Source organism: Bubalus kerabau, chromosome 13, assembly GCF_029407905.1.
Source record: "Bubalus kerabau isolate K-KA32 ecotype Philippines breed swamp buffalo chromosome 13, PCC_UOA_SB_1v2, whole genome shotgun sequence".
Classification (NCBI taxonomy): Eukaryota; Metazoa; Chordata; class Mammalia; order Artiodactyla; family Bovidae; genus Bubalus; species Bubalus kerabau.
The window spans coordinates 30,325,618-30,345,726 of record NC_073636.1 but is presented as its reverse complement, the minus strand read 5'-3'; the positions used below and the strand labels follow the sequence as shown (position 1 = coordinate 30,345,726).

The 20,109-nt window shown below is 42.7% G+C and overlaps 1 pseudogene; it reads left to right on the top strand.

Moving 5' to 3' along the window:
* The first annotated feature begins 18,541 nt into the window (after positions 1 to 18,541).
* On the top strand, positions 18,542 to 18,610 carry LOC129626333 (uncharacterized; annotated as a pseudogene).
* The last annotated feature ends 1,499 nt before the right edge of the window (positions 18,611 to 20,109 follow it).

Genomic DNA, 20,109 nt, shown 5'->3' with positions numbered 1-20,109 from the left:
TCACTGTGAATTGTGACTGCAGCCATGAAATTAAAAGACACTTGCTCCTTGGAAGGAACGCTATAACAAACCTAGACAGCGTATTAAAAAGCAGAACAAACTCTTTGCCAACAAAGGTCCATATTGTCAAAGCTATGGTTTTTCCAATAGTCATGTATGGAAGTGAGGCTTGGACCGTAAAGAAAGCTGAGCACCAAAGAATTAATGCTTTCTAATTGTGGTGCTGGACAAGACTATTGACAGTCCCTTGGACAGCAAGGAGACCAAATCAGTTAATCCTAATGAAAATTAACCCTGAATATTCATTGAAACGGAGAAGGCAATGGCACCCCACTCCAGTACTCCTGCCTGGAGAATCCCATGGACGGAGAAGCCTGGTAGGCTGCAGTCCATGGGGTTGCTGAGGGTTGGACACGACTGAGCGACTTCACTTTCACTTTTCACTTTCATGCATTGGAGAAGGCAATGGCAACCCACTCCAGTGTTCTTGCCTGGAGAATCCCAGGGATGGGGGAGTTTGGTGGGCTGCCATCTATGGGGTCACACAGAGTCGGACATGACTGAAGTGACTTAGCAGCATTCATTGAAAAGACTGCTGCTAAAGGTAGAGCTGCAATAGTTTGGCCACCTGATGCGAAGAGCTGACTCACTGGAAAACACCGTGATTTTGGGAAAGGCTGAAGGCAAAAGGAGAAGGGGGCAGCAGAAGATGAGATGGTTAGATAGCATTACTGACTCAATGGACATGAGTTTGAGCAAACTCTGGGAGAGAGTGGAAGACAGAGGAACCTGGCATGTTACAGTCCATGGGGTCACAAAGAGTCAGACATGACTTAGCGACTCAACAACAACAACACATATGCATTATATAGGTATAATACATATATGCATCATGGAATATATAATATTTATAATACACATATAAACTATATATTAAGAGTGGAAGGCAGTATACCAACATTTTAGTAGTGTTTAATCTCTGGAAATTTTCATTGTTATGGATATTTATTCTTTTCTTCCTAAATTCACTTTAAAAAATATGTATTTATTTGGTGGCGACAGATGTTAGTTGCAGCACACATGATAATCTTCATTGCAGCGTGTGAGATCTTTTAATTGTAGAATGTGGACTCTTAGCTGTGGCATGTGGGATCTAGTTTCATGAAACCAGGGATCAAACCTGGGTCCCCTAAATACGGAGTGCAAAGTCTCAGCCACTGAACCACCAGGCAAGTCCCAGGATATTTATTCTTTTCTTGTTATTTTCTGAATTTTTAAAATGATCCACAGAGAATACATACTGATAGAATAAATACATATAAGTATAATAGCAGTATAAAAAAGAAAATAAACTTGTGGTTCTTGCTACTAAATTTAACCTCACATTCAATACATTTATAAAGCTAATGATCTTTTATCCTGCAATCTGTCAAACTTTCCAGTGTTTGTGTACAGTGATTTCTTCATATTCAGATAGTTTTATGAAAGCAAAGAAATTGCTTGCAGTGAAGATGCAATGAATATCGGGTTCATAAGACTTTTTCTTTCTGCTTACCAAGGATTAAGGAAAAGGGACACCTTGATGTTTCACCTAAATATTATTTATTTTATTAAATTAGATATTAGATGTACTTATAGAGATACATTTCTGTATAGTACTAAAAGAAAAATGCAATGTTAGGGTAATTTACATCATAGAGATTATTTAAAACCATACAACAATAATCCTATTTATCAATAATCTTTTGGTATCACTTAAAGGAGCTTCACTTTAGGAATCATTCACTTCCATAAGTCATTGAAGATGAATTACTTACCTTCAGTTCCAACTCAAGCCACCTTACTCCAGATTCATCGATTTGCTCATCAATTTGGCTCATCAGAGAGCCACAGAAGGAAAATCCTTTAGCTCTATTCACAATGTTAGCTGGTCCAGATACAGAAAAAGGATCACTCAACCAAACTAGATAAGAGAAAAGAGAGCTTATACTTTCCAAGATTTTTGAAGGTTCTCCAAACCCAGTAGTCTTATATGGATGTGAGAATTGGACCATTAAAAACACTGAGTGCTGAAGAATTGATGCTTTTGAACTGTGCTGTTGGAGAAGACTCTTGAGAGTCCCTTGGACTGCAAGGAGATCAAACCAGTCAATCCTAAAGGAAATCAATCCTGAATATTTATTGGAAGGACTGATGCTGAAGCCAAAGTTCCAATAGTTTGACCACCTGTTGCAAAGAGTTGACTCATTAGAAAAGACCCTGCTGGGAAAGATTGAAGGCAGGAGGAGAAGGGGACGACAGAGGAAGAGATGGTTGAATGGCATCACCGACTCAATGGACATGAGTTTGAGCAAGCTCTGGAAGATAGTGAAGGACAGGGAAGCCTGGCATGCTGCAGTCCATGGGGTTGCAAAGAGTTGGACCCAACTCAGTGACTGAATAACAACAACTCCAAATTTTAACTCAAAGGTGAATGATGGGAGCCATAGAACCTGCACATCACCTTCCCAGGATAGCAAATATTTTCCAAAGAAAGACTTCCTTAACTAGAATAGGGTGTTTGCAATTTAAGTACTGTCCCACAGAAAACAAACACACAGCCCTGGCCTGATCTAAAAGCAAAATGCCTACCCATCTGTGCCCCCCCAGAGAGGTGGTCCTGTTTTCCAGAAAACAGATGGCCAGCTGAGGGCCAGGAGCCAGGCCCTTTGGTGCACGTGTGCAGGATTTCAGTTCTACTACATGGGAAGGAGGTTACTGGGCTACACTTTGCTCCAGGAGACAGGCAGAGATATTTTCCTGTTGATTTATATAAGGTGATGCTCTCTAAATAAGACATGAGGCAGCTGCATGGGAAAAGGCACTGCCTAACATGCATTCCTAATCCCAGTGTTGGTGTTGGCTCTGCAAGGAGTAAGACACAAGTCCAGTCCAGTTATCACAACAAGCAGGGAAATCGGGGACTGGAAACCATGCCAATAGGAAAGGCAAATCCTTTGATTTCTGTCCACCCTTCCCCTAGCCATCACACAATCTCATAAAAGCAACTGATCCTGGGTCGTGCATTCTTCCTGATAATGTTTCTGGTCCCTTGAAAGATGACATTCTAGGATTTTCAAGCCTTTCAAGAATGTCTTTTTTTGAATCACATTTTGCAGATCTCTGCGCTGCTCTGATCCATGGTATGGATAGCTGTTCGTATTTGAATGTTCTTCCTGCCTGTTTGGGGTCCTCTAAAATAAATATGACTTGCCCCAACTCTTGTCCTGCTTCTGCCTTCCGGGATGTGGCTGGCTGCCATAAAGTCAAGAGTCGAGATCAAAGGGAGGTTCATCCTACACAAGAGAAAACAGCGATTGTCAGCTGTACTTTCTCCCACTCTGTGAGACCTCGAGATTCAGAGGAGGGGGGGAAGCGAAGGTTTGGGGATGCTCTCCACAGATTAATGGTCTGAGGAAACAAGGCTGGTTGCCAGCAGAGTGAAGGAAACCATCTTCTATTGAGATTTATGACCAGAGCTCAGTGTAGCCTGCTGGAAAATTACTAGAAGACTGGGTGTGAATCTCCCACTTAGAAATTTCCCTGTTCCCTTTTGATAAACCAAAAAAAAAAAAAAAAAATTAGAAATCCAATCTCACAGGATCCCTTCAGCATACAGTGTAGCAAAGTAAGAAGGAATAAAGCCACCCCACTCAAGTCTTTCCCAAAGCCACTGAAATCTCCAATCTTATGTTTAACTACTCTCTGAACTATAGGAGTTCACACTCTATAAAAGGACCTCATCCCAAGATCAATTCTAATTACAGGTGTCTTCCTTTTAAGAGCTAAGAGAACACACCCATGACAGGCAAATTTTCCTTACATCGTTTTCTCTGTCCTACTTCTAAGGCGGGGCTTCCCAGGTGGCAAGAAATGCAGATTCAGTCCCTGGGTTGGGAATATCCCTTGGAGTAAGAAATGGCTACCCACTCCAGTATTCTTGCCTGGAAAATTCCACGGACAGAGGAGCCTGGCGGGCTACAGACCATGGGATCACAGAGTTGGATGCAACTGAGCACACACCCATACACACACACATACATCTAAGGCACAACACTTATTTCCCTCCAGCCTTCTTCAGTTTGTACAAATCTTGAGAAAGAGACAGAGAAATGATGAGACAGAGACCAAAAAAGATAAGAATTAATATACCAAAAAATTAACAAAGATAACGCATGTCCACCAAGAATGGATCCACATTTAGGAAGCCACAACATACACCCTTTGAAAGAGGGATTGTTAAAAACACAAGTACACTTTTGAAGGTATACCTACTCATACTTCCAGCCCAATCTGGAAGCCCAGTTCGCCAAACAATCTCTCCACTTCTTATTGACTTACTTTGTCAGTTGTGTTCCAAAAGAAATGTTTTGGGGAAGTAAAATTATTCATCCTCATTGAAAAATAAGAAGCAGTAACTGCTTCAAATATGTAATTTGTGTCTCAGTTAAAGTAATGATAATTGAGCCTCTTCAATTGTTTAATCGACAGCTGCAGTACTTGGAGTAACAGGGATATTAGTAATGGCATTGATGCTGTTATACACAGTGAAAGGATAGCTTATTTTCAACTAAGTATCTCAGACGCTTTCTCTATTGGACAACCATATTGAACTGGAACTGAAACTATAGCTTTACCCTAACAGATTGCATAAAATATTGGCAACATTGATCCCCACTTTTCTCTAGAACTTGGTCACATCAATCAAAATTTCATACTTCCAACTAGAGTTAAATATTTTACTCCGTTCCATTGAGAGCTGGTAACTCTTTTTATTTGTATAAGCATGGCTTTTGTCCATGAAAGAGGCTTAATTAACAGAATCAAAATTTTGTTTTCAGACAAGGTTTTTCTTAAGCAACTCTTCACTTCTCATTTTCAGAGCTTAGGTCAGTCCTGGTATAGACAAGGACTTAATAAATGTTTCACAGCTGATTGGTAGCCCTTAGGACATGACAAATAATCAATCAACTGACAATGTATTTTGTCAACAGCCACCATTTAATTTATCTTAAAAGGAGAGAGAAAACAACACTTTTTAAATTGAAGTTTTTTCAAAGACTGGATGAATTTAGTTCATGAACAGGAGTGCCTCTTTTTATCTCATTGTTGTTGCTCTATGCTTATTTCGTGTTTCTTTAAAAATGTTTTGGTTGTGGTAAAACCACACATAACATAAACTTTGCCATGTAATAATCTTAAGTGTATAGTTTAGTGACTGTGCACTTAGTGTTATGCAACCACCACCACTGTCTAGTTCCAGAACATTTACATCATCCAAAAAGGAAATCCGGTACTGTTCTGCCCCCCAATCCCTTCCCACAGCCCACCCGACTCCCAGCCCTGGCAAACACGAATGTGCTTTTGTTTCTGTGGACTTGCCTATTCTGGACACTTCATATAAAGGAGTTGTCACGGTATGTGCTTTCTGTGTCTAACCTCTTTCACTTAGCAAAATGTGTATATTTCAGTCTTCACAGTAAGAATCAATATCATTTTTGCCCTCACAATCAAGTTCTAGATTTGACTTCCTCTCTGAATTTATGTGTGTATCCTCTGATTCCTGATATTTAATCTAGAACTTAATTTTTTTTTTTTTCTTTGACAGGGCTTCTTTGAGAGAGCTTCAACTTGTATCAGAGCCAAGAGGATCAGTTTTGCTGAAGGTTTCAGAGCATGACATCATGCTTTCAATGGTGATATTACCCTGGTTTCAAGCTTAGATCTGTTGGAATGTTTTTCAGCTGCAAGTTGCAGAAAACTCAAATAATGATACATTAGGGGTGTTTTAGGGGTATAAGAGGGAGAAGGCAATGGCACCCCACTCCAGTACTGTTGCCCGGAAAACCCCATGGATGGAGGAGCCTGGTAGGCTGTAGTCCATGGGGTCGCTAAGAGTCGGACACGACTGAGCGACTTCACTTTCACTTTCCACTTTCATGCATTGGAGAAGGAAATGGCACCCCACTCCAGTGTTCTTGCCTGGAGAATCCCAGGGACAGGAAGCCTGGTGGGCTGCAGTCCTTGGGGTTGCACAGAGTCGGACACGACTGACGCGACTTAGTAGTAGTAGTAGTAGGGGTATAAGAATGGGTTCATTATCCCATATAATTTTTCAAAAAACCCAAGGAAAGGTGGTTCTAGGATAATTAGTCCTTCGGTGAATGTGTTCCTGTCAATTTTCTGTCCTCAACTTGTTAGAACTGCCACTTTTCATTTACCCACTCTTCATTTCCCACCAAAAGTGGCAAGACTGGTACAGAAGCTTCCAAAGTCACCTCATCACAGAAGCTTGTCCAGAGGTGGTAAACGATGGTTATTTCTCCCATATTGACTTTTCACAGAGCACAAAACTTTCTCAAAACCTCCAGCCAATTCCTTCTCCAGATATTTGACTCCTTATGTCACATGTCTGAATCTGTGTATTCTTGGAACAGGCAAGGGAAATGGATTTGCAGTATCAATGTTCACTCCTGAGGCTGGGAAGACCCATCAAGCACATTGGCCCCGAATACCTCAGTCTGCTGGGGTTCTGGGAGTGTGGAAGTCCAGGGAAATGAGAGAGTAGTAGGCTACCTACAGTGTCTGCTATAGCATTTCAGTTGGTTTTAAATCACTTTTCCAACCTGAGTGTTTCCCTCAGGTCAGATAGCTTATGACATCATATCCGAATAACTTGACGGACCAGGAATTCATTAAAAGGGGTTGTTATGACTGACCTCCCCAAAACTCACATTTTACTGACACCCCATAGCTGGTAAATGGGCTTCCCAGGTGCCGCTAGTGGTAAAGAACCTGCCTGCCAATGCAGGAAACATAAGAGACACGGGTTCCATCCATGGGTTGGGAAGATCCCCTGGAGGATGGCATGGCAACCCACTGCAGTATTCTTGCCTGGAGAATCCCATGGACAGAGAAACCTCGTGGGCTATAGTCCATAGGGTTGCAAAGAGTCAGACATAACTGAATTGACTTAGCATGCATACATACATAGCTGGTTAACATAAAATAATAGACAGGTAGCTATACTTGGCAGAAACAAGACTAGAATTGCTATGCCATAGAAATAGGGGGTGCAAAACACACCCTGTCAAGGAGATATTTTGAAAAGGCTTCAGATTTCCATTCCATCACACCATCACAGAATGTTCCCTGGTTATTTCCTCACAGTTCAGGGGCCACTTGGACAGGTTCTAGTCAACTGAGCAGCAATCAGGTCATTCCTTTTCATCACCCAACTCACCACTTCCATCAGGAACTAGACCAAACCTACCAGTTAGCGTCATGTAGACAGAGCCTTAATTGAACCAATAAATCTAGGAACCCATCAATTACAGCCATGGCTTACAAGGGTGAAGAACAGAAATCATTCACAATTCAAAGGAAAAAACAAAGCACAACACAGAATGGGAGTCGTCCTCTTCCTCCTCATCCTGTGGGAAGAGGAAAACCTTATGAAACGTGAGGAACTCTTCAGCCAAGAGAATAATGAGGCATAAATCCTGCTGATAGTGAGAAGCCCAGCTCAGGAAGTCACACCATTAACCAAAGGATCCTCTGGCCCTAGGAATAGTGATTAATGGTGTCGACGTGACACTGATTAGACACTGCTCTGTGACTCGGAAAGAGTTTGCACTGTTGGTTTCCACTCTTAGGTTGCAGAAACCAGGATCAATGTGGGTGACCAATGTCACTGATTTGCCAGTTTCCTTTGCACAGCAGCTGGGTTAAGGAGAAAGAAGAGACTTATTTATAACCTTTTCCCTCCAGACTGGAGAACCTGAGACTGTTATCTGTGTGGTGGGTGTAGCCGGCTCTCCTCTGAAACTGGAGGATGAGCTGTTCATATTACAATTTATGGAGCGCTTATCAACAGATTTCAGCTGGCAGGTGGCTCCAGGCAATCAACTTCATTTTTATCAGACTCTGTTCTCTTGGGCTGTCATTTGTTGGTCTTGGATATTCACATGGGCAGAGAGCACTGTTGTCTCACATTTGAAATGAAAGTAACAAAAGTCTTACAGACTGCTCTTTGGAAACTGAGCTTCTGTCACCTCTTCAGATGCCTGTCATGTCTCTTTATCACTAAGTTTTAAATCTCACGTATTTCTTAGAACACAGGAGAATTAAACAGGAAGATCAATAACTTTTCAGGATGCACAGAACATTCCTGGGAAGATTGCTGGGATTTTTTAAAGTTTAACTTAGAGAAGTAGAGAAAGGACAGGTTTCCACCAGTTATTCAGCAACCAGCTGAGGCAAAAACAGATAAGCAGTTTGGTTGCTAGAAGAATTTTAGCCAGAGAGAAAGCTATCTGTTTCTCCAGTCTTATTGTCAATGAATACATTTTCTGTAATTTGTTACTTTTTAAAAATAAGCATGGGATGGGGAAATAGTGGAAACAGTGTCAGACTTTATTTTTTGGGGCTCCAAAATCACTGCAGATGGTGACTGAAGCCATGAAATTAAAAGACGCTTACTCCTTGGAAGGAAAGTTATGACCAACCTAGATAGCACATTGAAAAGCAGAGACATTACTTTGCCAACAAAGGTCCGTCTAGTCGAGGCTATGGTTTTTCCAGTAGTCATGTATGGATGCGAGAGTTGGACTGTGAAGAAAGCTGAGCACCGAAGAATTGATGCCTTTGAACTGTGGTGTTGGAGAAGACTCTTGAGAGTCCCTTGGACTGCAAGGAGATCCAACCAGTCCATTCTGAAGGAGATCAGCCCTGGGATTTCTTTGGAAGGAATGATGCTAAAGCTGAAACTCCAGTACTTTGGCCACCTCATGTGAAGAGTTGCCTCATTGGAAAAGACTCTGATGCTGGGAGGGATTGGGGCAGGGGAAAGGGGGACGACAGAGGATGAGATGGCCGGATGGCATCACTGACTCGATGGACGTGAGTCTGAGTGAACTCTGGGAGTTGGTGATGGACAGGGAGGCCTGGTGTGCTACGATTCATGGGGTCACAAAGAGTCAGACACGACTGAGCGACTGAACTGAACTGAACTGAAAAATAAGCATCCCAAAGGACCATTGTGTCCCAATGATTCCTTTGGTAAGACTCTGCACTCCCGATATAAAGGGCCAGGATTTGATCCCTGGTGGGGAAACTAGACCCTGGATGCTGCAACTAACAGCATGCATGCTCCAGCTAAGACCTGGCTCAGCCAAATAAATAACAAAAATTTAAAACTATACAATTGGGAACTATGCTCAGTATTTTATGATAACCTCCAAGGGAAAAGAATCTGAAAAAAAAATGTATTTGTATATATAACTAAATCATCCTGCTATGCACCAGAAACTAATACATCACTGTAAATTTTTTAAAAGGTGGAGGGGAGGACATTGAAGGGAAAATATAAAAAATTAAATTTAAAAAACTCTACAATTATTCTACTGTTACTGTCATACTTAAAACTTTTATGGAATTACACCCTCACAACCACTCACACATAAGAAAACTAGGCTCATTACTTTAAAACTATATTTCACTTAGGGAATAAAATAGAATTCTCTAGCTTATATACTCACTTTCCTCACTAGTCTTGTTTCTAAATGCTATTGGTCCAAAAGGATACCTCAAAAAGACCAATATTTGGCCCACAAAGAATATTTGATTAATGTAGTCATTAAGGGCTTTTTTTATTTAGAAATGAGAGTTCTAGAGTTGTTCTCTTCAGTAGGAGCATAGAGGTAATAATACAATGTTAATTTTTTAATTTATTAGTTTAGAAAAAGTTAATTCATTGCTGTATCATGATGTCTTTTAGTTACAGTGAGGCTGCTGCTGCTGCTGCTGCTAAGTCACTTCAGTCGTGTCCGACTCTGTGTGACCCCATAGACGGCAGCCCACCAGGCTCCCCGTCCCTGGGATTCTCCAGGCAAGAACACTGGAGTGGGTTGCCATTTCCTTCTCCAATGCATGAAAGTGAAAAGTGAAAGTGAAGTCGCTCAGTTGTGTCCGACCCTCAGCGACCCCGTGGACTGCAGCCTACCAGGCTCCTCGGACCGTGGGATTTTCCAGGCAGGAGTTCTGGAGTGCGGTGCCATTGCCTTCTCTGACAATGAGGCTAGTTGCTATTAAATTCCTTCTCTCAATGCTATCAGTGCTACCAATTATCCTCCACTATCAGAAACAACCAAAGTCAAATAATTCTACGTGTTGGGACCTCCCTTGTGGTCCAGTGGCAAAGACCTCGCACTCCCAGTGCAGGGGGCTGAGATTCAATCCCTGGTTAGGAAACTAGATCCAGCATGCTGCAACTAAGCCCCAGGGCAGCCAGATAAATAAGTAAATGAAAGTAAATATTAAATATATATATATATATATATATATATATATATATATATTTCTACATCTTGACAGTAAGATCCAGGGAAGCCAAATAAATAAATAAAAATTTTTAAAAATATTTCTACATGTTGATAACATGGATGTAATCACTATACTGTTAGAATATTTTCCCAGCCTCTTGCCTGTGACTTCTTTACATTAACAACAAGACATTTATAAGTGCTACATAAATATAGGGTCATGATAGCTGAGCCAGAGAAAAAAGCTGTTAGAAACACCACAAAAAGTCCACTGGTTTTTAAGTATGTGTGTAAACATGCAGTATAGAGTTGGGTTAAGAGTTTGGAGTCTGTTAGTCAAATCAGGATTCAAGTCTTGACTGTCCCACTGCACGTCACTCAGCCTCTCTGAGTGTTAGTTTCGTCATCTACATAATGGAGATAATAGCAAGGTGCACTACCCACCTCATGTTGTAAGGACTACATTAGCCAATGTAAAGCCCTTGAATCCTTCTGGGTATGTGAACACACAGAAATCCTAGTGCTTTTTCTAAAAGTACACACAAAGCTGGAATTCTGAATGAAACATCCTACTGATGAGTGACTATGTTCTTTACTTGCTTAAACTACAATAAAGTGACTGAAGTGAAAGTCAGTCAGTCATATCCGACTATTTGAGACCCCATGGTCTATACAGTCCATGGAATTCTCCAGACCAGAATACTGGAGTGGGTAGCCTTTCCCTTCTCCAGGGGATCTTCCCAACCCAGGGATCAAACCCAGGTCTCCTGCATTGCAGGCAGATTCTTTACCAGCTGAGCCACAAGGGAAGCCCAAGAATACTGGAATGGGTAGCCTATCCCTTCTCCAGCAGATCTGCCCAGCCCAGGAATTGAACCAGGTCTCCTGCATTGCAGGTGGATTCTTTACCAACTGAGCTATGAGGGAAGCCAAACTATAGTAAGCTGAGTTTAAAAAAATGGAAATTTGAGAATTTGGAAAGAAATTTTGAAATCTTGCATGAGACTTTATCTTTTCCTCCTAGAAATTGCCTCTTGGCCAACTAAAGTAATTCTCAATACAAAACAGCATTTTCTTTGCATGTGATGCACATAAATCTGAGATTTGTTTGTTTGTCATAAATCAGAGACTCAGTCTAGCTTAGTACATGCACTCAACAAACATCTGAAGATGAATGCACGGGGTCATCTGATTCATCGTGGAAGAATAGAAACCTAGCTTTCTATGGGTAAGTGGCTGCCTAAATACTACAGAAATCAACACTGAAATACTGGGTTGGCCCAAAAGTTCATCTGGGTTTTTCTCATAGAAAACCATCTTACAGAAAACCAGAACAAACTTTTGGGCCAATCCAATAGTATGACATTAAAACCTACCATTTGTATTGAAATGGCCATAGGAATACGCAAGGAGTATGTGTTGAAAAAGGAAAGGCGAGAGAGGACAGTCTTCTCTTGAGGCAAATAATCACAGTTTGCATCCTCTGCTAGCCTGATATGTGAATATATGGGTAAGGACAGGTTTGGTTGCTGTTAGAGAAAGATTAAAACAACTAAGGCTTTAAAAGGCTGGTCGGTTATTTCTCTTTCACATGAAAGTTTGGGAAGGCAATCCAAGGCTGGAATGGAAGCCATATAATCATCAAAGACCCAGGTTATTCTTTCCTGTGCTCTATCATCCTCCAAACAGTTTCCATCTCATGGTTCAAGCCAGCTGCTCTATCACAACTACCTACTCGCCTGTAGAACAGAGGCAAAAACAGGTCATGGCCTTGCCCCTTAAGGACAGAAAGTACAAAGGAGGAAGTGGTTCACCTCCTTTCACTTGTAAACCGCTGGCCTGTCTTGGTCACATGGCCACGCCCAGCTACCAGATCCCCAGCTCGGCCAGTAATTCAATAGTATGAAAAAAAAGGACTGAATAGACAGTGGGAGAAAACTTGCAGCCTAGTTCAGGTGGGTGGAAAATTAATCATTCTTTAAGGATACCATGAATTGGTTCAAATGCTGCTGCATAAAAATGTAGCAAACAGGACTTTTTCAGAGGTCTAGTGGTTAAGGCAATGGTACCCCACTCCAGTACTCTTGCCTGGAAAATCCCATGGATGGAGGAGCCTGGTAGACTGCAGTCCATGGGGTCGCTAGGAGTTGGACACGACTGTGTAACTTTCAAGTAGACAACCTGAGCGACTTCACTTTCACTTTTCACTTTCATGCACTGGAGAAGGAAATGGCAAGCCACTCCAGTGTTCTTGCCTGGAGAATCCCAAGGACGTGGGAGCCTGGTAGGCTGCCGTCTCTGGGGTCACACAGAGTCGGACACGACTGAAGGGACTTAGCAGCAGCAGTAGCAGCGGTTAAGACTCCATGCTCCCAATGCAGCAGGCATGTGTTCAATCCCCAGTGAGGGAACTAAGAGCCCACATGCTGCACAGTGTGGCAAAAAAAAAAAAAAAAAAAAAAAGTAGCAAACACCATTGTTTCTGGGCCTTCCATAGTTTATTAAGGAGGCATTAAACCAACAGGCATCTCTTATTATAGAGCAGTCTGGTTGCAGCATAACCATGTTACCTCTACACTTTCAGATGCTCTCCCTGCAGATACTTTAAGCAAAGTTTAATTTCCTCTGTCTATTAAGCATCAGGTGTTTCCAGAGGCTATCACAGGAAAGTCAACTTTGGCTGGGACCTCCTCTGGAGTCCATCTTTGTAGCAATCACTGAGTGCCCAGTAAAGATTTTCATCACAGAATTATCCAAACCTACAAACCCATCAGCCTTTAAAGTAAGTACTGAGGGATTTCCCTGGAGGTCCACTGGTTGAGAATCCGCCTTCCAATACAGGGGATGTGAGTTTCCTCCCTGGTCATGGAAACAAGTTCCCACATGCCATGGGGTAACTAAGCCCCTGCACTGCAACTAGAGACACCCCTGCACCACTACACGAAGCCAGTACGTTGAAACAAAGACCCAGGGCAGCTAAAATTTAAAAAAATAAGTAAATAAATAAATTCAACTTCTTTAAAAAATAATAATAAAATAGCATCAATATTGAAAAGTGAAATCAATTTGAATAATAGGAACAGAACGCTATACCAAAACTCAAATAGAGATTGGCACTCATTCTAAAATATATGTTCATTTTTTGTGTGTAAAATCCCTTTGTTTTTCAACTTTGACACCATTACCCCTAATTATTACTGAAATCATGGGCACCCCAGCAAAGCCCTCAGGTGAGTCCCTCACTCCCTTTCAGTCTCTCAATGGACAGATTTCAGGCTACCCCTTACCCAGGGTTTCAATTTCATTTTTCCCGTTCACAGCTCATCTCCAGAGTTACGGGATTGTTGGCCCTGGATTCAGAAAGAAGGGAGTTGTCTCTGAAAGCTGAGTGTGGAGTCTGCTGCCCTGGTATTTGTGAGCAACTCACATTTGCTCTTAGAACAGGCAGTAGGTTGTGAATGGTGTCAATGTGGACAAGAGGCTGAAGCACCTTGTTCTCATCTTCGTGGTTGGCGAGGGGAGCTCAGTTAGTTTCAGTAATCTTTCTCTGGGCCAATCCCTTTAAAAAGGGATTTCAAATCTACACAGCAGAGGTAAGAGATTAACGGCCTGAAGCAGTGTGGGGAGGGGGTGGTGGTGCTGATGGTAGTGGAGGAGGGAGACTTAACAGAAGATACAGCCTTGAGAATGGGGGGATGCGACTCAATACCCAAGAACGATTGCCTTTCTAACCGTTATTTAGATAAGGTCAATTTCAGATATAGAAACACATTTCCAGGGAGGATTAACCCTAAATTGACCTCCATTTTTCACACCTTGAGTCTACACTTTGATCACCCGAGGAAATCCAGATCTCCCATGGACTTCAATGGAGGAAATTCTTGGATTCACGGTGAAATAATTACAGCAGTGGTAATAATAACATACCTGAGCTCAACACCCCTGGGGTGCTGATGAGAGAGAGGGAGGCGTGACTCTAGCCCAGATTGTCACACTCACACGGGGGACAGGAAAACACTGTAAGTTGTCTTTTTTGCCCAATTTAAAGCCATTTATCCTATTATGTAGTCCACAAGGGGAAGTCTGAGAATAAATATCTTTCTACCACTCCCGCAAGCTTCCCCTCCCCATGCTTTTTCACTGTGTGTGTGTGTGTCTGTGTGTGTGGACATGCACATATATGCAAGCAAACATGCATGCTATGTGTTGGGGGGAGGGGGCGGTGCATGGCTAATCCCTGCCTCTCAGAAGAAAAGCCTCTTTCTCCTTAGATTTCCAGACTATTCTTACCCACCCAGACCCTTCTGTCCTTTCCTCTCTCCCCTCCTCCCCTCCGCATTCCACTTCTTCAGCTTTAGTGAGGGGTCCTTTAGCTCCAGGGACTCCCTGCTACAGGGCAGTGTCAATCCTGTGCAATAGATGAGGGATGGGGGATGGAGGTGGGGGAGGGAGACCTCCCAGGGGGCTGCCCTCAGGAAACAACATCTGCACAATATGAGTTAACAACCCTGTGAACAGCCGCTGCATGCTGTTACTTTGAAAGAATACCTGTAGCACTCTTATTATTTTTTATTGAAGTATAGCTGATTTACAATGCTGCATTAGTTTCAGATGTACAGCAAAGTGATTCAGATACATATATATATATATTTTTTTCTTTTTCAGATTCTTTTTCATTTTAGTTTATTGTAAGATATTGAATATAGTACCCCTTGCTATACAGTAAGTCCTTGTTGATTATCTATTTTATATGTAGTTGTGCGTATCTATTAATCCCAAACTCCTAATTTATCCCTACCTAATCGTTTCCCCTTTGGTAATCATAAGCATTTTTCCTATGTCTGTGAATCTATTTCTGTTTTATAGATAAGTTTATTTGTATCATTTTTTAGATTCCATATATAAGTAATATTATATATTTGTCTTTCTCTGACTTGCTTCAGTCAGTATGACAATCTCTATGTCCATCCGTGTTGCTGCAAATGACATTATTTCATTCTTTTTAATGGTTGAGTAGTATTCCATTGTATATATGTCCCACATCTTCCTTTTTTAAAATTGTATCTATTTTTGGCTGTGCTGGGTCTTTGCTGCCATGTGTGGGCTTTCTCTAGTTGTGGAGAGTGGGGGCCACTCTCTAGTTGCAGAGCATGGGTTCTAGGTGCTCAGGTTTCAGTAGCTGTGGCACATGGGCTCAGTAGTTACGGTACAGGGGCTTAGTTGCTCCATGGCATGTTTGACCTTCCCAGAGCAGGAATAGAACCCATGTCTCCTGCACTGGCAGGCAGATTCTCAACCACCAGACCACCACAGAAGCCTTATACCATATCTTCATTATCCATTCATTGGTTGATGGACATCCAGGCTGCTTCCATGTCTTGGCTGTTGTAAACAGTGCCATTATGAACATTGGGGTTCAGGTATCTTTTCAAATCAGAGTTTCTCTGGATATATGCCAGGAGTGGGATTGCAGAGTCATATGGTAACTCTATTTTCAGTTTTGTAAAGAAGCTCCATACTGTTTTCCATAGTGGCTGTATCAATTATATTCCCACTAACAGTATAGGAGGGTTCCCTTTTCTCCACACCCTCTCCAGCATTTATTATTTTAGACCTTTTGGTGATGGCCTTCTGATTGGTGTGAGGTGGTACCTCATTTGTAGTTTTGATTTGCACTTTTCTAATAATTAGCAATCTTGAGCATCTTTTCATGTGTAGGATTCCTATTATTATTTCTACTGTCACTGTTACTGTCCACTGTCGTTATGATTTACTTCTGTATTCTGTTCCAGTCCCTTTGCTTTATTATCTCCTTTAATTCTCAAAATCCAGATAAGTAGGTCCTGGTATTGTTGCTGTGGTTTCTATAATGATATTGCTGTTTGGAGGACTGAACTCACTTGTATCAGGTTGCACAGCTGATGAGGGGCAGCGTTGGGCTTTGACACATCGGCGTGAGTCTCAAAAGTAAGGCTTTCCAATTCCCTGGAGGAAAAGAAGCTAATCAGGGCTGGACTGTGCAGATAAGACGTGTGTAATTGTTTTGTCGTGGTCAGCTTTGAGGAAAGCCAATCTCCCTCGCTTAACACTCTTCTTTGTCACCTACTGTGCTCCGATGACTCCACACTCTTTCATCTCACTTACAAAGGCATTGTGATCGGCCCCCTGCTTGCTTCCCCAGCCTCATCTCTCAATGCTCTCTGTCTTCTGTGATCTGACTTTGGGCAAAATCTTCCCGGAAACCCACTCACTGGAGAAACTCACTGAAATGTGTGTTCAGTGTAATCTTCAGCCTTCCCATCAAACAAACTGTAAACCCCTGGAAAGCAAAGAACATGCCTTCAATCTATAAACTCATCAATTCCTACTCTGACACTGAAGGTCCAGCTGGATGGGGAACGTTTGAGGAGGTTCGCAGACCTCTCTGAGTCACAATTTGATACTGTTAGAAATGAGGAAAGTGACAATTGCTAAGTCAGCCCCTAAAAGGGCCTCTAACCCAGACTTGGAAGACCCGAGAGGGCTGCCCTGAAGAAAGAATGGTAAGCAGAGACTCTCAGGATGAATTAGGTTGGTCAGGTAAAGGACAGCAGAGGCTAGGGAGTAGGGAGCCATGCTCCAGGCTGAGGAGCAGCACGCAGCAGACGTGAAGGCCAGGAGCTTCCCTGGGGTCCTGTGGCTAAGACTCTGCATTTCCACTGCAAGGGACGTGAATTTAATCCTAGACCAGGGAACTAAGATCCTACATGCTGTGAGGCACGGCCAGAAAAAAAAAAAAAAAAGAAAAAAAGTGGAGACCAGAAAGAGCTTGACTGGCTGCAAAAACTGGAAGATGTTCCATGGGGAGGCCTGCGGGAAGTGGATCAACGAAGCTGGAAAGGCAAGTAGGGGCTGAGCATGAATGTTCTCAAGCCAGAGCTTGCACTTTGTCCAGGAAGCAACGGGCCACTTTTAATATTAAAGTGTCTTTGACATGGGACTTCCCTGGTGGTCCAGTGGCTAAGACTCCACACTCCCAATGCAGGGACCTGGGTGCAACCCTTGGTCAGGGAACTAGATCCCACATGCCACAACTAAGAGTTTGCATGCCATTTATAAACCCTGCGTGCAGCAATGAAGAGCCAGAATCCTGCGTGCTGCAACTAAGATTCAGCATAACTCAATAAACAAATTAAAAAAAAATTTTTTTAATAAGCAAATAAAATTAAATGTCTCAGGCAGAGGAGTGGCATGATCAGAAGGGCATTTTTTTAAACAATCACCATGTTCTCTATTTCTGTTGCATATTCCTTCAAGCTATAGAGTAGAATTCTCTGCAAAGGGACTTAAAAGACATAGTGCTTAAGGTGCTGCTGTCCATGGGGTTGCAAAGAGTCGGACACAACTGAGCAACTGAACAACAACAGCGAAGATGTCACTAGATTTCTGAAGGAAGATTCAATGTGTAAGTTCCCCCTCTCAGGTCTACGTAGAAAGAGGCCAGAAAGTTGCATTCATTGCTATGGAAGCAATCCTCTCCAGGAGTCAGCAAAAGCTCCCAGAAGCCACAGCATCTTCCCTGTGCCTTTCACTGGGCTGTTTGGGAGGTGAAAACATTCAGCCTTTTCATGTTTGGATTCAGTAAGGAAAGCTGCAGGGGCCACGTACATCCTGAAGACACTGGCTTCAACAGGGTAAAACAATGACTTATTGTCAGCTATGTTTAATCAGCCTCTTGAATGGGGGTGCAGGAAAAGTGGGGAGAGCTTTGGGTCCCCTGAGGAGGGTGATATGTTAATAACAGCCACAGGCCAACAACAGAGGAACACATAGAGAAGATGTGGCACATATATACAGCGGAATACTACTCAGCCATTAAAAGTGCTCACTTTGGCAGCACACAAATTGGAACATTATAGAGAAGACTAGCGGATAAGGCAATGGCAACCCACTCCAGTACTCTTGCCTGGAAAATCCCATGGAGGGAGGAGCCTGGTAGGCTGCAGTCCATGAGGTGGGGAAGAGTCGGACACGACTGAGCAACTTCACTTTCACTTTTCACTTTCATGCATTGGAGAAGGAAATGGCGACCCACTCCAGTGTTCTTGTCTGGGGAATCCCAGGGACGGAGGAGCCTGGTAGGCTGCTGTCTATGGGATCGCACAGAGTCAGACACGACTGAAGCGACTTAGCAGCAGCAGCAGCAGAGAAGACTAGCATGGCCCTTGAGCAAGGATGACATGCAAATTCATGAAGCATTCCATATTTGGGGGGCTTCCCTGGTGGCTCAGATGGTGAAGAACCCATCTGCAATCCAGGAGATCTGGGTTCAGTCCCTGGGTTGAGGAGATCCCCTAGTGAAGGGAAGGATTACCCACTCCAGTATTCTTGCCTGGAAAATTCCATGGATAGAGGAGCCTGGTGGGCTACATCCCATGGGGCCGCATAAAAAGGAAGGAAATTGGGTCATCTGTAGAGACTTGGATGGAACGAGAGACTGTCATACAGAGTGAAGTAAGAAAGAGAAAACAAATATCATAAATTATCGCTTATATGTGGAACATAGAAAAATGGTACAGGTGAACTAATTCCCAGAGCAGGAATAGAGATACAGATGTAGAGAACAGACATGTGTATATGGAGTGGGAGTGGGGCTGGGGGAAAGAGAGGTGGGATGATTGTGAGATTAGGTTTGACATATATACACTACCCTGTATAAAACAGATAACTAGTGGGAAGCAGCTGTATAGCACAGGAAGCTCAGCTAAATGCTCTGTGATGACCTAGAGAGGTGGAATGGGAGGAGGGAGGCTTAAGAGGGAGTGGATATATATGTACATAGAGCCAACCCACTTCGTTGTATAGCACAAACTAACACAACATTGTAAAGCAATTATACTCCAATTAAAAAAAAAAGCCACATATGTATAGAATTTATTATGTGCCAGGCACTATCCTAAGGATGCTACATACATATTAGCTCAGTTAATCTAAGCCATAACCCTATGACAGAAGGACCATTCAAACCCCATTGTCCAGATAAATAAACGGATGCACAGAGATGTCAAATACCTTGCCCAGGTCAGCCAGTTGATGAGTGACTGTGCTGGAATTCATGTCCTATCCCTCCAGAGCCAACCAGACCTTTTCCTCCACCCCCTGTCACCCCAGCTTGAAATCTGGGTCACAGCTTCACAGTAACTGGGGGTATTGCCACCCCTTTACCCCTTCTCAGATCCAGTAGCCCAGCCACAACTCTGACATTAGTCCCCTCCATCCTCATGGCTACAGAAGATCTCTAATTCCCTGGTCTCTTTGTGATTCCAGAAATGGGGCTGTGGTCCCACTTCTGGGGACAACCTCACTCCTCATCTGGAGGGAAAGAAAAGAACTCCCTAGTTTTAGTAATAAATCACACACATGACTTGTTCACTCCTCATTCCAAGTGCTCTGTTGAAATACCACCTCCTCCTAGAAGCCTTCCCTGATTCCTTATCAGTTAAGCACAAACACAGTACTCTTTAGTCCCTGGTTTGTTTTACTTCCCAGCACCTATTACCAGTTGAACTTACATGGTCTATTTATTTGTTTAATGAGATACCTGGTTATTATCTATCTCTGCTGCTGCTAAGTTACTTCAGTCGTTTCCAACTCTGTGCGACCCCATAGACAGAAGCCCATCAGGCTCCCCCATCCCTGGGATTCTCCAGGCAAGAACACTGGAGTGGGTTGTCATTTCCTTCTCCAATGCATGAAAGTGAAAAGTGAA